Here is a 15,652-nt window from a genome sequence, read left to right as displayed (position 1 = left end):
GAAGTTCAGATCATAGACCCTATAAACTCTTGGGAATCAGGATTTTTGATTGTTTTTTGAAATATGTAAGGAGGGGGCTTAATTTTAAAGATGAGCTTGGGGCTGTTGTTGACTGTGAGGGGCAGTAAAAGCAGCCATGAATGGACACGTCTCAGGAGGGTTTTTAATGTTGAAGGCAAATATCACTGACTTGTGCACAGGAAGTGTGCCCATGTAGGGGGTGGGGGGGCAGGGATGCTTAGTACCTGTTAACTATGCAGGTGGAAATGAAGCCCCTCTGTAAATTAGGTCACTCCATCATGCCGGGTGGTATGTCTGTCTGTCATAGGCTTGCCCCGCCCCTCAGCAGCAAGCACAGTCTATGCTATGGACAAGTAATAAATCTCTGCTGAATGAATGAATGAGGAGTTTTATTTCTGTCTAATTAAATAACCCCATATGGAGAAATACCCGGGGAGCAGTGAGGAGACAGGGTCTCGCCAATTACATCAGCCAAATCAACCGTGGCAATTAAGTTGGGGCAGATGCTAGAGCCAAATCCTGCAACGCAAAGGCAAAGCTGCACTCATTCATTTAGTCTCTGCAGCTAAAGTGCATGGAAAAGTCTAGAAAGGCCAGTGAGGACCAACAGCAGTTTCTGATTATCGAGATGGAACTGTGGCTTTTTAACACTTTTCAACTAGGTCCCAATTTCCTACCTATTTACTTGGGAGGAAGTTTCAAGTCTCCCCCTCTTGTCTTGCTTACCTGTCTCACTTCTTGACTGCCAGGCCTCTTCAAAGGCTCCTTTGCCATCTAATCCTGATTCACTTTGCTGAACTCAGCACTTCTAGCATTACCATGGACCTCAGAATTGTTACATCCAGAATTGTTACATCCAGAATGTCACCCGCTGCCCTCATCTTGGTGACCCTTACATCATTTCCTCAAAGCCTTTTCCTCCTTTGGACCCCAAAACAATATTCCTGCCTCCCATCCTCCTCCTGTACCCCGATGAGTGTCATTCATCCCTCCGGCTGCTGATAGTGTTTAGTTGCTCTCACACAAGCTGCCATCAACCAAGTGTTCAAACAACTCTGAATAATTTCTCTAGAGATCCAAAGCTCCCACATCACATACCTAAAAGCTAACACCATGTCCCACTGAACCCTAGAATCGCCACGTTGAAACGTAACAACAGCCTGCCTTCTGTCTGTAGGCCTCATCTCTGCTCGTGGCATCACCCCAAACATGAGCGATCTCTGGAGATCCCACAGGCAAACAGTCATGTCAACGGGTCAGCAGCTGAGCTTACTCATGAGTGTGTCCTGTTCCTTGGTTCATGTGTGTTCTACCCATGTGGGTGAAAGCTAATTGGGACCAGCTCTTGCCTTATTAGGATTCACCACCTAACGGGAGAAGCAGACAAACGAGGCATGGACAACATGTTCACAGCTTGGGGGTATACCCAATGCTGTGGGCGTGAAGAGTGGCTGCCTGAGCCAGGAGGGCTTGCAGCCAGGGATTCCTGAAGGCAGGCGGGGTAGCAGGAATGTGCAAGAATACACAGAGCCTGTGAATACTCCAGACAGTTCTTGAGAGTCTGGGTGCTAAGTCCCCAGTTAGCACCAGTGTGAATGCGCCTAACAAGGAAAGAGGACAAGCATCTTTAAGAAGCAAGCAGTACTTCACTAAAACACAGGACCTGCTAGATGCCAAAGAGACACCCCGTGTCTATAAGGTCCATTTTCTTCATTCCCGAGGTGAAAAAAGTACAAAGCCAGGCACTATGCATGACCTACTAGTTGCATTAGGAAAGGAGTAAGAACCCAGATTCTTATAAAAAGTATAAGTACAGAAATATTTGTGTTGTGTGATACATGCAGAAAGAACCCAGAAGGATACACAATCAACAAAAAAAGGTACCAGGCCTTTAATCCCAGCACTCAGGAGGCAGGCAGATCTCTGCAGCCTGATGTACATAGCATTGCAGGCCAGCTAGGATTACACAGTGAGACCCTGCCTCGTAGAGGAGGCGGAGGCAGAAAAGGCAGTGTGATAAAGCAGCGGTTCCTTCTCAAAGAACAAGGTTTATTTGCTCTTGTCTCTATTTTCTGAGCTTGAACGATAAATTACTTTTTTGTTTAATTGCCTAGTGGGGATAGTCACAAAGCTAAATGAGATAAGGAGGTCACAAGTGACACAGTGACAGTAGTGCAAGTGGTCACGAATGACACCGCGACAGTAGTGCAAGTGGGCAGTGGACAAAGGTTGGGGTCTGGAGGAGGAAAAATAGGTCCCTTTTCCAATGCAGGAATGGAAGTGAAAGGGGTTCAGGGGTACCTCCGAGGGATGTTGCTGAGAGGTTGGGGAGGGGAGGGAGGTGATTGACCAGGGCACAGGCCTCCCATACACTCAAGTGCCCCCCATGCTCCGTCACCCTGTGAGAACACTCCATACGGTGGTTTTGCCCCCCTGCCCTCCTCCCTTGGCGATTTTCACCTTTGAAAGGCTAACCTGCTTCTTAGTGTGCCTACATTTCTGCTACTTTGCTTTTGTTTATTGAAAACCACCGCCACCCACCCTCCCCTCAGCCACGGTGCTCATCTCTGATCTGCCTGTGCATTTATTTATTTTATCAAAAATAACAACCACAGACTTTTTTTTAAAGAGTTAAAAGACACATACGCATTCTTTCCAGGGCCTCTCACTGCACTGCATCGGAAGGTTGCGGGTCTATAGATTAAATGTGGAGTTTATATATGTACCTCATGTTAGCATACAAGGATCACTGGTTCCAGATCTCAGTTATGTTTCCATGCCACATAGCGGAGGTTACAGAGTCAAAAGGTAGGAACCTTTACATTTTTAGTAGCTGCTGTCAAGGGCTCTCCAAAAATGTTCCAACGAAGTGCATGGTTACGGACAAGCTCTTATTAGATCTGTCTGTGACGAGAGAGACAAGAGGAATGAGATGCGAAGGTAGCAGCTGCCGGCCAAGCATAGCACACCGAGGGATAAAAACACACAGCCATGCACTTCCTGGGTTCCGGGTTTCACCCCCAGATCACTCATGTGTCTGGCAACACTTTCCAGTGCCCAAACCATTTCCTGGATAAGCAGGGGGAAAGTACAGGGGGGAAATGAAAATTATTGGAAACAGCCACTGGCAGTCAGATCTTGTACATAAATCACCAAAGTGCCAGTTTACTATCTATGGTGTGTGTGTGTGTGTGTGTGTGTGTGTGTGTGTGTGTGTGTGTGTGTGTGTAAAAATACAAAACTGTCCAAAGGAGGGTTCCCTAAAAATAGATGAATAAAGAAGAGAAACAATGCATTATAATACATAATGTATATATTTGTACATTTTTATAATTCTCAAACATACAAGATTTTTGTTTTGTTTTTCACCCGAGGGTGCTGATTAAATGCATTTCTGATGGTGCTCTGAGGTCATCAAGAACTGACATTGCCAATAGAAAGAACTTCCTGGTGGATTAATAAGAAAGCAAGTAACAGCTGGGCGTGGTGCCGCACGCCTTTAATCCCAGCACTCAGGAGCAGAGGCAGGTGGATTGCTGTGAGTTCGAGGCCAGCCTGGACTACAAAATGAGTCCAGGATGGTCAAGGCTACACAGAGAAACCCTGCCTCGAAAAACCAAAAAAAGAAAAAGAAAAGAGAGAAAGCAACTAACAGGGTAGCTTGAAGAGTGTGAACCTCATTTATGTTTTTCCACCAATATGACTGAAAGCATGTTGATGTGTGCACGTTTGGTGATAAAGAAAGAAAGAAAAAGAGAGAGCGAGATGAAAGGAAAGGTAAGGCAAGGCTTAGAGTGACACTGAACATCAGTATTACCAATGGGAAGGAAAGTGGCGCGGGGGAAGAGCCACATCTAACTCTGTATTTCTATAAGCTTTTATACAGAGCTCTGCGGCACAGATATCTTGTGGTACTCCATCGTGCTTTGGGGAGAATTTTCAAAGTTCTCCTTAACCCTAAAGAGATCCACTTCATGAATTGAAGCTCCCAAGACACTTCTTAATCCTAAAAGGAGAAGTCCTCCAAACAGAGGAGGCTTGTGCTGCCTCGGGAGACAGCAAGCATTCTCAGGAGGGTCCCTGGCCTGGTGATTTAAAATATGCTTCAAGCTGCCTTTCGGTCTCTTAGCTCTCAAGGGGCTGGAAACACCACAGCTGGGCTCAGGTCTACTTCATAGGATATGGCTTCACCCATCCACCCCAGAGCAAAAGTCTTTTCCAGGTATCTGTAACTGTACGCGGAGCAAGTGTCGTGGCCTTAGAGTTCACAGCAGATGAGAAAACATGTGTCTTAGATTATATTGATTTCAAATGGCAGAAGATCATGTCTCTTCACAATGTTCACTCAGGAATGCTTTCAGGATGTAGGCTCGCACCAAGAGCCTCCTGGCATCTGTGAGCAACGCTCTCGCCTACCAGGCCCACCAAGACCTCCTCTCTCCACATCTTTGTCGCTCACAAGCCCCAAAGCAAGCTTGCTCAATCCAGTCAGAAGGGCAAGCCAACTCATGGTCAGAAGAGAAATCCCAGGGACTCTAAGTGTGCTCTTCACACCTGCTCCCACAAATCTCACCAAACCTGAATTCAATTATTGCAAAATCTGATCTAGGGCTGGAGGGATGACTCAGTGTTTAAGACCACTTGTTGGTCTTCCAGAGGCCCTGGGTTTGAGTCCCAGAACCCACAGGGCAGCTCACAACCACCCAGAGGAACTGATGTTCTCTTCTGGTCTCCATGGGCACCAGACATGCACATAGTACACAGACACATATACAGGAAAAACAGCTATGCATAGCAAATTAATTCATTAATTAATTTAAAGTCTGATATGGCCAGACGTGGTGGTCCATGCCTGTAATCTCAGGTATGCTGTAATCTCAGCATGCTGTTGCTAAGATTGCCTCAAGTCCAAGGCACATCTAATCTTCATAGCTAATTTCGGCCAGCCTGGGCTAAAAAAAAAAAAAAAAAAAAAAAAAAAAAGGCAAAAACACTACATTTGACTAGTGGGGTAAAGTGAGTGCTCACAGTCCTCGCTAGCAGCCTGTGAGGCTGAGACTGAGGTCACTGAGCCTAAACACCTAGGGCCAACCTGGGCAACCGAGAGAGATCCCATCTAATCTTATAAAAAGCAAATGATGAAGCAAACCAACAAGATTTGCTGGTCGGCTGTGTACTTCTGACCTCTTTATAATGATGGGCTATCCACTATCCATTCCTAAAACTCAAAGAACAAAATCATGCACCGTCTAGCTCTAAGAGGTTCTGTTTTCTGAGACAGGGACTTGTAGGTAGCACAGGTAGCCTCAAACATGGAGCAATCCTCCTGCCTCACCTTCCTGAGTGCCATCACACTTCATTCGCCTTAAGGCCTTCATGTGTTAGGTGAGCGATGATATTCTATGATCAGCGACAGCACTGAGGAAATTACAGCCACACGTCTCCAGTGATAGGAGCAATGTATCCTTGGAGCTCAGACCACACAAGGAGCCTCCTGACGTCTGTGTGTGGTGCTTTCGCTAACATGGAAACCAAAATGATGATCACAAACAAGTGTAGACCAGAACTATGGTGACCAGGGCCTGGAAGGTACAGTGGGGAGGAATAGACAGAGGACAGGCCTTGGGCTCAAGGATGCAACAGGAGAAATGTATGCTAATGTTCTAGAGAACAGGTCTTAATTGAATGTTTTCAAGTAGTTGGTAGAGAGGATTAAGAAAATGTCTGTGATGAAGGACCTGCTAATCACTCTGATTAGTCATTGCACAATGTGTGTGTGTGTGTGTGTGTGTGTGTGTGTGTGTGTGTATGTGTGTATCTCTGTGTGTGTGTGCGTGCACGTGCGCACACATGGGCACGTACACACTGAACTCCATAGAGTGTCGATTAAAACAAAGTCATACTGTCAGACAACAAGCTCATGAAACAGCTTTGCCTAATAGGGTAAAACGTTTCCCTCATCAAAGAAGCTCTCTTCACAGCAGACAGAGAACTGAAAGCCACAACTGGTCCAACTACAAAGAGCAACTGATTGTGAGGTAGCCAGCCCCAGTGGATGCATCCACAACCCAGGCTGTTGCAAATGGCAGGGAAACTACACCCATTGGACCACAACAGTATGGCTGCCTAAACAAGACCTGGACTAGGACAACACTGACAGACACGCTAGCTCAGGAGGGTGAAGCCTCATGGCGCCAGCCCTAGACAAAGGCAACTGATGACCACCCCTAAGTTCCTAAACTGCTTATCCCTTATCTGGGGGTCAGCTCTGAGATCATGTGCACACAAGCAACACTAGATGGACTTGGGAGGTTCTGTTTATATATTTACATATTAAAGGCACCGTGCTTTTGAGAAGGAATGTGGGCGGAGCATAGAGAGGATTGGAGGATTGAGTGCATCAAGGAAAGACGTTTAATAGATTATACAAGTTTCAGATGGCAGAACATCTTCCCACTGGGAAACAGAGAGGGGAGGAGGAGGAAAGGGGAGGAGTGAATACATAACTTTATTTTACTTAAAATAAAAATAAGGGCTGGAGAGATGGCTCAGAGGTTAAGAGCACTCGCTGCTCTTCCAAAGGTCCTGAGTTCAATTCCCAGCAACCACATGGTGACTCAAAAAACCATCTATAATGAAATCTGATGCCCTCTTCTGGCATGCAGGTGTATAAACATGAAGGCAGAGCACTGTATACATAATAAATAAATAAATCTTTAAAAATAAATAAAAAATAAATAAATCACACCTTTACAAAAAGCCTCACAACCAGATGAGGCATGTCTTCCGGCAAAGTAAAACACGATGTTCCTAGAGAAATATACTTGGAAGTAAGGATACATGCATGGACGCACGCCCTTGTCAGAGCTTCTACAGGGAACGCTTGCTCCAGGTGCACTGAGCAGTCTCCCCTACACCAACCTAGTGAATACTCTCCTGAAAGGAAATTGCAATTTATGTCCTAGAAAACAAACGTGACTTCCTCAGAGGAAGCCTGCCCTAACTCTGCTGAGTGAGGGAGATCTCGCATTGTACTTTTGGAAAGCTCTGGAGGAGATGGTCACCCAGGCCCATTAACCAGCTCAGAGGGTCCCGTGCAGCTGCCCTCGGAGGACACACCAGACAAGAGGACCCAGCAACTCTACAGGTCGAACCTACCGTTACTTCTATCTGTGGCCTAAGAGGGCCCTTCAAAGGACACCAGCTCAATCTAGTCTTCAGAATAATTGGGGAAAATTTTGTCTTGATTTTGTAAAAGTTCCAGAAGGAAATGATAGAATTTGTGTGACCTCGAACCCAGTGTGTGTTCTCAAGGGTGACACCCAAATTGCAATCCATAAATGAAAAAGTTGAAGACTTTCACTCTCCAAATATGGAAGCAGTTAAAAGGCAAGCCACAGCTGTAAGGGAAAGAGTTGCAAATAATTATCTCTGCATACATAACACGTAGAGGTACCACGTCATACACAGAGCGATGCAAGGCTTGTCTCCAGAAGATAAAGAACTCGCACAGATATAAAAGGCAATAGCCCAGGAAACCGTGGACAGAGGACCTGAATAAACACATTGTCATGGAATACATATGCATGCTACAAAGCCACACAGAAAGGTAGCCAGTATTCTAAGTCACTAGGAAAATTAAAATTAAAGTAATGTAACACCATTCCCCAGCCATTAGTACATCTTGTGGCTAGCCACATGTGAGAGAGAGAGAGAGAACCCAGTGTTGGGGGAAACTCACATACATTATGAATGCAAATGAATCAACTACTTTGCAGCATGATTTGGCAGGTTTTTTTAAAAATTCAATTAAATATTCATTTATCATAATACCAAGTAATGCTACTTCTAGCTGTCCAGCCTCGGGAAATGTAGAACTGCATGTCCGTACTAAAATGTGTGCATGAATGTTCACTGAATCATAATTCATAAGAAGCAAAAGTCCAAGCAGCCTTAAAAATAGAACTATACTCCAGGCATAGTGCCGCAGATGAGGCCAGCCTGGTCCACAAAGCGAGTCCAGGTCAGCCAAGGCTACACAGAGAAACCCTGTCTTGAAAAATTAAAACGACAGCAACACAACAAAAAACAGAACTATACAAAGGAATGTACCATGAGACATATGTGATCTGTAACATGACTCCCCAGTGACAGATAAATTCACACAGAAAGATAGGTGAGCCTTAAAAATATGTGGATGGATCCGGGGTTAAGAGCATTGGCTGCTCTTCCAATGACCCCAGATTAGTTACGCAGAACCTCTGTGGCAGCTCACAACCTCCCATAACTGCAGGCCCAGGAGACCTCACACCATCCACTGGCCTCCACGGCCACCAGACACACCCCTGGAATACAGACATGCACATGCATGCCAGCAAAAACACCTATACACATAAATAAAAAGAAATAATTAGAAAATAATCCTCTGGTAAGGAAAAGAAGCCAGGCCCCCAAAGACAACATATTTTTATTCCAGTCATGCAAAACTGAAGGCTAAGACATGACTGTAAAGACAGAGTTTAGGCTGGCGTGTTTGGAGACGATTACAAACAGGTGCAAGAGAAATGTATTCAACCTGGACTATGCTGATGGCCACACAGGTGAAGAAATGTATTTGAAATCACCCAACTACCACTTCGGTTTGTTGTAGTTCCTTCTTTCAGTAGGATGAATGCTAAGTATGCATTCAGCCAGCAAGGTTGCACCGCCAACCAAAATGGCTCCTTCCTCCTCCTCAACTTATGAGTCTCTACCAATAATAAACAGGGCGTCATGAAACCGAAGAGCTTCTGTATGGCCAAGGGCACCATCATCAGACAGCGTGGCAGGCTACGCAATAAAGCTGATGCAAAACCCAGAGGTGGGGGTGGCAAGGCAGCATGGCCAGCTAGGTGCACAGCCCCAGTGACTTCCATCCCCAGGACAGCACTAAGGAGCCATGGCGATGGCTACGCACACTGTAATCTCAACAGAGGTGGCAGAAGCATCAGAAGTTCAAAGGAATCTTTGGCTACACATGAATTTAAAAGCAACTGGAGGTGCGTGAGACACACATACACACACACACACACACACACACACACACATACACACACACATCTAGACATAGATATGTAGATATATAGACCAAACATCAAGCCAAATCCTGAAAATATCTCCTTCACGTCATCTCTAAAACTGGCTTCGAAGGGAGAACGGTGGCGAGAGCTGCTGGAGGCACACACTTCACCACCGCTTCGGCAAGTAACTGGTGTGTTCACGGTCCCCTGAGAGCCACTTACGTAAGTCCCCTACTCCCTGATCTGAGGCGCAGACACCCTGGGAACAAGTGTGTACCCTGGCAGAGCCATTACCACTTACGTCTCCCTCTGCCACTGCATTTGGGCAATGATAACACTGGGAGAAAAATATTTCCTTTTCGTAGGGAACTTCTTTCTCCTGAGTGAGTAGAAAAATGAAGTTAGTCTGCCTAGGGTTGTTAAGTTTTAAACGCAGGAGTGACTGACCGTGTCTTTCAAGAGAGCCAGTGTGAAGATGAGAAACTATTTGAAAGCTCTGTTAGTCATAGATTGTTTTGCATATTCTGATACATATGTATTTATATATATCATATCTATATCACATATATATATATATTTGAGATACGGTCTCATTGTGCAGCCCAAGCTGTCCCAGAACTCACTCATACTGTCTCTGCTTCCCAGTGCTGTAATTACAGGCATGTGTGTCACCATATCCAGATGTGCACATCCTACTTAACAGCATTTATGAATACAGATTGAACAGCTCTAATCCAAAATCTAAGAACTAAATCAGAACGTTTTGGAGTGCTAATATGAAGCCGAATCTTTGAGGAAGTAGCCTCCTGTGATGAGCCGCAGTCAAAATGCAGGCACACTAAAACTACGGGCATAGAATTAGTTCCATAGAGCATCTATGAAGCCAAACTATTTCATGTTTAATCTTACATTGTTATGTATGTGCAAATATTCCTAGAGAAATCTGAAATTCTCTTCTAGTGGGTTTTTTTTTTCGACTTGACACAAGTGAACTTATCTCTTGAGGCTGGGATAATGGTGCACTCCTCTAATCACAGCACTCAAGAGGCATGTGAGTTCAAGGCCAACCAGGACTCCAAACTGAGATCCTGGCTAAAAATATATTCTCTCTGTCTCTGTTTCTGTCTCTATCTCTCTGTCTCTGTCTCTCTGTCTGTCTGTCTGTCTGTCTGTCTCTATCTCTCTGTCTCTGTCTCTCTGTCTGTCTGTCTCTCTGTCTATCTGTCTCTGTCTCTCTGCCTCTGTCTGTCTGTCTGTCTGTCTCTCTGTCTCTCTGTCTCTGTCTCTCTGCCTCCCTCCCCCTTGCCTCCCTCTCTCTCTAAGACAGTTTCATGTCATTGAAACTGGTCTTGAAGTCATTGCCTCTTGGGCTTCTTCCTGAATTCTGAGCTAACAGATGTGTACAATGAACAACTTACAATGTTCCATCAAAGCTCCCACACCCCTCCAAGCCAAACTGGGATTGCCCTGAGCCCCAGAGGAGCTGTAGTCCACTCCTCTTCTGACTGTATTTCTGCACTGTCACCTGCTCCTAGGTCCCAGGCTCAATGTCACTTTCCTCCCAACAGTGACATACACACCGTTTTCTAATACCCAACTCTGAAATGGCAGAAGCCCAAGTCATATTTCGGTTTGGTTTTCAGCTCTATCTGCTCCCCAGTCCACCCCTTCCCAAATGACAGTCTCCTCGTGGGGTCAAATGTCAGCTCCTGACAATTCTCCATCTCCCCAGCTCTCAGTTCTCACTGCTGAGTTTGGCCCACGGCTCCTTACTTTAGTTGCCTTTTTTTTTTCTCCTCAGGAACTTGACTCATCAGTAGAGCCCCAAGGCCAGCCCATCAGTTACAACTGTCAATATCTGAATCCCAACTGCCCAGGCCTTTCCCATGATGCTCGTGGGCACCAAGCCAACCAGAGAGAACCATATGAAGCTTATGTCCCTGGGTGTTCTGTGGTAGTCCAATATAGTTAGAGGAGAGGTTTTCTGGTTAGAGCACAGAGAGGAAAGGAGGGCCAACTAACAAACGAGCCAATTCAAGTCTGGTGATGACCAATAAGTGACCACAATACTGGGAAATTTAGGCATAGGCTTTTTAATTGTGGATGAAAGTCGTGTTGTATAGCACAAGTGGGTGGGACACATTTGTAATAGAGGTTTGGTTGCACACTGGAGAGCTCTGCTGAAAGCTGCTGGGGACTCTCATTGGTTGGTGCCTGTGCTGCTTGCTGAGGTTGGCCTTGGGATGACAGCATCTATCCTTAAGCAATTTATGCACATTCCTGGCCATCCCCACCTCACAAGTTGCTGAAAGTCCTAACAATAACCAGACTCTCTTGTTATTGTTGGATAACCCTTCCTGGGTGTCTGCAAGAAAGTTACACACGAAATAAGAGTCTGTATTGTTCTGTTGGCTCTTTTGAGATTCTTGGTATCTCATTTGAGGCAGCCTTTGTTCCCTCAAGGTAAAAAAAAAAAACAAAAAAACCAGAAACCCACATATTACAGGCCTTTTTACTAGCTGTCACAATAGCAGCAGTGTAAAAGTCGCTATGCGTGGGAGATGATGTTTACGAGGATCACTTCCCCTTAAAAAGGGGTGCTTAATTACTGTTTTAGGGGGCAGTTAATGAGTGGAATGTGTAGAAGATTAAACACATTTGGTTTGGGAGGACCAGTGGGGTGAAAGCAAGCCGCCATCCTTCACGTGTGGAAGGAGAGGGAAGCAGAGTACCACGTATATCTCCAGAGCATCTTCCCAACCGCACCCACCCATGGGCTTATTAACAAAGACTGGCATGCCCAGGAAGCCACCCAGCCCTGAAAGCCATTCCCAGAGAACAGCCCAGTGCAGACTCAGCACCCGACCGCTGAGAACAAAGGGGACAGTGCTACTCAAGGGGTAAGGAAGCCCTGAAAACATCAGACGTTACCAGACCTCATCTCGATACCGGAAAAGAGACAGCCACTCTCCCGGCTCAGGGTGCTCCACCTTAGGGCCAAGCTAGGAGTGCCCACACTTCAACTGAAAGAGAAAAGTGATGTATCAAAACAGAAGTGTGAGCAAAGGATTATGGGAACCCAGAGCCAGAAGTAATGGAAGGCTGACGAGAAGAGGGGTTTTTTGAGTGGGGTATTCGAAGGAGGAAGAAGAGGCCCACAGTTAAATGGATGCTTCAGAGGAAACACAAACAAAACATCACGGGACCAGTGGAGCCAAATCCATAAAGCAGTTTCGACTTGCCATGCGCCATGGCAGTCCCGGTCGTGCTTTCAGATACAGTGTGAGTCATAAAAAGAATGCACAGACAGAGTGTTCCTCCCTCCCTGCTTGGGCTTGAAAACTGAATTTGTACTGCACAGACATTGCCCGACACCCCAAGTTAATGCCCACAGCTTTTACTTAGAAAGTGGGCAGCAGTTAAGACTCATCGTTGGGATATCTGATTGATAAACGGCAAGGACCAGTGCAAAGCCAGGATCCGCGGTCCCATTCGAAGCTGATACTAACTAACCAGGCTCCCTCAGCCTGTTCGGCACTACACAGTGGTGCTCTGCAGATGTGTTAGATGTGGCTTCTCCATCTGGAAGCTCAGTGGTAAGGAAGGGAAATGCACTGGCTGGGCCTGGGGCTCAGTGGGTAAAATGCTTGCTACACAGCAAGAGGACCTGAGTTCAGATGGCCAGGCTTCATAGAAATGCTTAGCAGAGGTGGCTTGCCTGTAATCCCAGAATTCGGGAGGCAGAGGGAGGAAAAATGAACTAGACCAGACTAAGTGGGAAGCTCTGAATTAAAGTGAGAAATATTTCCTCAATATATAAATTTTCTTCAAAGGATAGATCTGACATGAGCCTCTGGCCTTCACAGACCTGAGTACCCCTACATACGTGAGCATGTGTACACTCATGAGGGAATTCACGCCATGTTCGTGGGCACACATGAAAAGGAATAACACTGAAAGCCATGCCTTGCTAGGGGGCCGCCAAAGCACTGGAGCTGGGTGTTGACAGTGGTCTCGTGAAAAGAGCAAACGTACCCTTGACTCTGCCCTCAGCCTTGCTTTTTCTGCACGCCCTTTCTCAGCTCAACACTGCACCAGAAAGCGGGCTTTACTTTTCATACGATGTGCTTACTTCTTTTCATTGCGATGTCAGTCACTTTCTGATGTGTCAGGTGGTAATCTGATTACTCAATGGCTCCCTCACTTCAGCACTGTCCCCCCAAAGATGTCTTGCTACTTCCTTTTAGCACAAAAGAAAGAAAGAAAGAAAGAAAGAAAGAAAGAAAGAAAGAAAGAAAGAAAGAAAACTTGCACTCTGCAGCTCATGAACAAAATGTTTCGTGAAATTTTGCTTTGTTTTATCCTGTAATCACTTTGGAAATGTTTAAGTTCAAGACCTCCAAAAATTGCTGAAGCTAATGTATGTAGGAAGAGAGAGAGAGAGCACGGCAGCACGGCAGTGCTCGCCTTTAATCCCATCACCTGGGAGGCAGAAGCGGTTCCATTTCTGTGAGTTGGAGGTCAGCCTGCGTTATATAGGAAGTTGCAGGCCAGCCAGAAATATGTCATCAGATTGTCTCAGAATGATACAATATAGGGGCTTAGTGGCCAAGAGCACTGGTTGCTTTTGCAGTGGAGCCAGGTTCAATTCTCAGCATGAACATGGTGGCTCGCAACCATCTGGAACTCTAGTTCTGGGGAACCTGGGGGAATCTGAGGTCCTCTGCTAATCTCCGTGGGGCTCCAGGGACACATGTGGGGGGCAGGAACTAGGGACTTCAACATTGAAGAAAGCCAAGCCTCAAAGAAATTAAGGTCCCTAATTCTTGTTTACATTTTTCATTGTATGTTTTATCAGAAAGACAAATATCACACTGTTTTGCTCCTGAGCAGCATCTAAATACTTCCTAAGCAATTAGTAAAAGTCCCACCCCACGCTGATCACATAACTCACGTCCAACGCCGGACACCGAGGTACTGGGAACACAGGTTTCTCTGCAGTGAGACCAGAAGTTACAAAGCCTTAGTTGGGAGGAAGATCAGATTACAGGAAGTGAGACAGAGCGCGATGGGGGGGGGGGGGAGCTGCAGCAGCAGCAGTGAAGATTCCCTGGTTAAACAACAGGAACTGGGGATACCCAGCCCCACTCTCCCATTACTTGGAAGGTCCTCCTGGTGGGGGCCAAAAGTGTGGCTCCATTGGTACAGTGTTTGCCCAGCATGCAAGAAACCCAAGTTTCATCCCCAACAACTCATATTGCAAATCTGTAACCCTAACACTTGACAGATGCAGACAGAAGAATTAGGAGGTCCCAGGTCATCCTAGAATGAGTTTGGGCTACATGAGACCTTGTCTCAAGAAAGACTGGGGCGTGGGTAGCTCTTACTGGGCCAGGAGCCGGACCTGATGCACATATAAGCAGAGCTCTCTCTCTCTCTCTCCCCCAGTGTTTCACACTGCCGCCTAGACCTCCAGCACTGTGCTCAAAGCTAGAAAGTGACCAATTTAAACATACACCTCCAATGTCAGTGCCATTTTGCCATTTGCAACCAGGTATTTAGGCAGCAGGCCACTTCAGGCCTCATCTTGGGGCTGCAAAGCAAAGTGACTTGAGCGGGAGGGTCACCTTGTGGTTGTCTCCTCACTGTAACTTTGTAGTGCCACAGAACCTGCCCCCTCCTCAGTGAGTAAGGTATACATGAGCAATACTGCCAGGCACACGGTGGTGTGTGTCTGTTATCATCCCTGTGCTCAGAAGCCTAAGGCAAGTGGATCTCTCAACACCAGAGGAGCCTGAGGTATATGGTGACACCCTGTCTCAAAAAAAATATTAACTGCTCATTATAACTTTATGCTGTCACTCTGGTGATCAAACGCTGTGTGTGTGTGTGTGTGTGTGTGTGTGTGTGTGTGTGTGTGTGTGTGTGTTTGCAAGTGGGTGCTGGTGCATATGAAAGCCAGAAGCCAACCTTGAGTGCCACTTATCAGATACCGGACCCTTGTTTCTGTTTTTGTTGTTTTGTTTGTTTAGTTGTTGAATGTGTATTTGTATGTGCCAGAGTGTGTGTATGTGCATCATGTGTGTGAAAAGAGCCTGCAGAGATCAGAAGAGGGCACTGGATTCTGGAAACAAGAGCTATAGACAGTGGCATGTGGGTGCTGGGCACCAAATACAGGCCTTCTTCAAGATCAGTAAGTGTTCTAACCACTGAGCCACCTCTCCAGCCCTAGGTTACCTTGGTTTTTTGTTTTTTGTTTTTTGTTTTTCTGATAAAGTCTCTCACTCATCTGGAGCCCCACAAGTAGGTTGGTCTGGATGGTCAGTGAACCCCAGAGATCTGCCTAAATCTACCTTTCCAGTGCTGGGATCATGGACATGTGACTCTGCTTCCTGCTTCCTCCGTGGGCTCTGGGAATTAAACTTGGGTCCTCATGCTTGCAAGACTGAACTGTCCTTCTAGATTTGCCTCCAAACCCCTCCATTTCCTGTCCTCATGTTCTCTTCCTACTGTGCCCTCTGTCGGTCTGGCATGCACTAGGCTACCCAGCCTCATGGGATCCTGGGTGTGGG

General features: G+C 46.1%; 1 long non-coding RNA gene across 3 annotated transcripts in view; it reads right to left on the bottom strand.

The window, feature by feature from the left end:
- LOC311590635 overlaps nucleotides 1–12,098 on the bottom strand; it is a 48,812-nt gene extending 36,714 nt beyond the window's left edge. Inside the window, exon 1 of one of the 3 annotated variants that reach the window (XR_014776936.1) lies at nucleotides 12,017–12,098. This is a non-coding gene — a long non-coding RNA (uncharacterized lncRNA). Of the gene's footprint in view, nucleotides 1–2,747; nucleotides 2,941–10,853; nucleotides 10,954–12,016 lie in introns of those variants that run through there. The other 2 variants (XR_014776937.1, XR_014776938.1) reach the window with 2 other exon arrangements.
- Between the last annotated feature and the right edge of the window lie 3,554 nt (nucleotides 12,099–15,652).

The sequence above is a fragment of the Acomys minous genome (assembly GCF_964271855.1).
Source record: "Acomys minous genome assembly, chromosome: 19".
Lineage (NCBI taxonomy): Eukaryota > Metazoa > Chordata > Mammalia > Rodentia > Muridae > Acomys > Acomys minous.
Note: the sequence above shows the minus strand (reverse complement) of the source record. Positions and strands in the feature narration are given on the sequence as shown.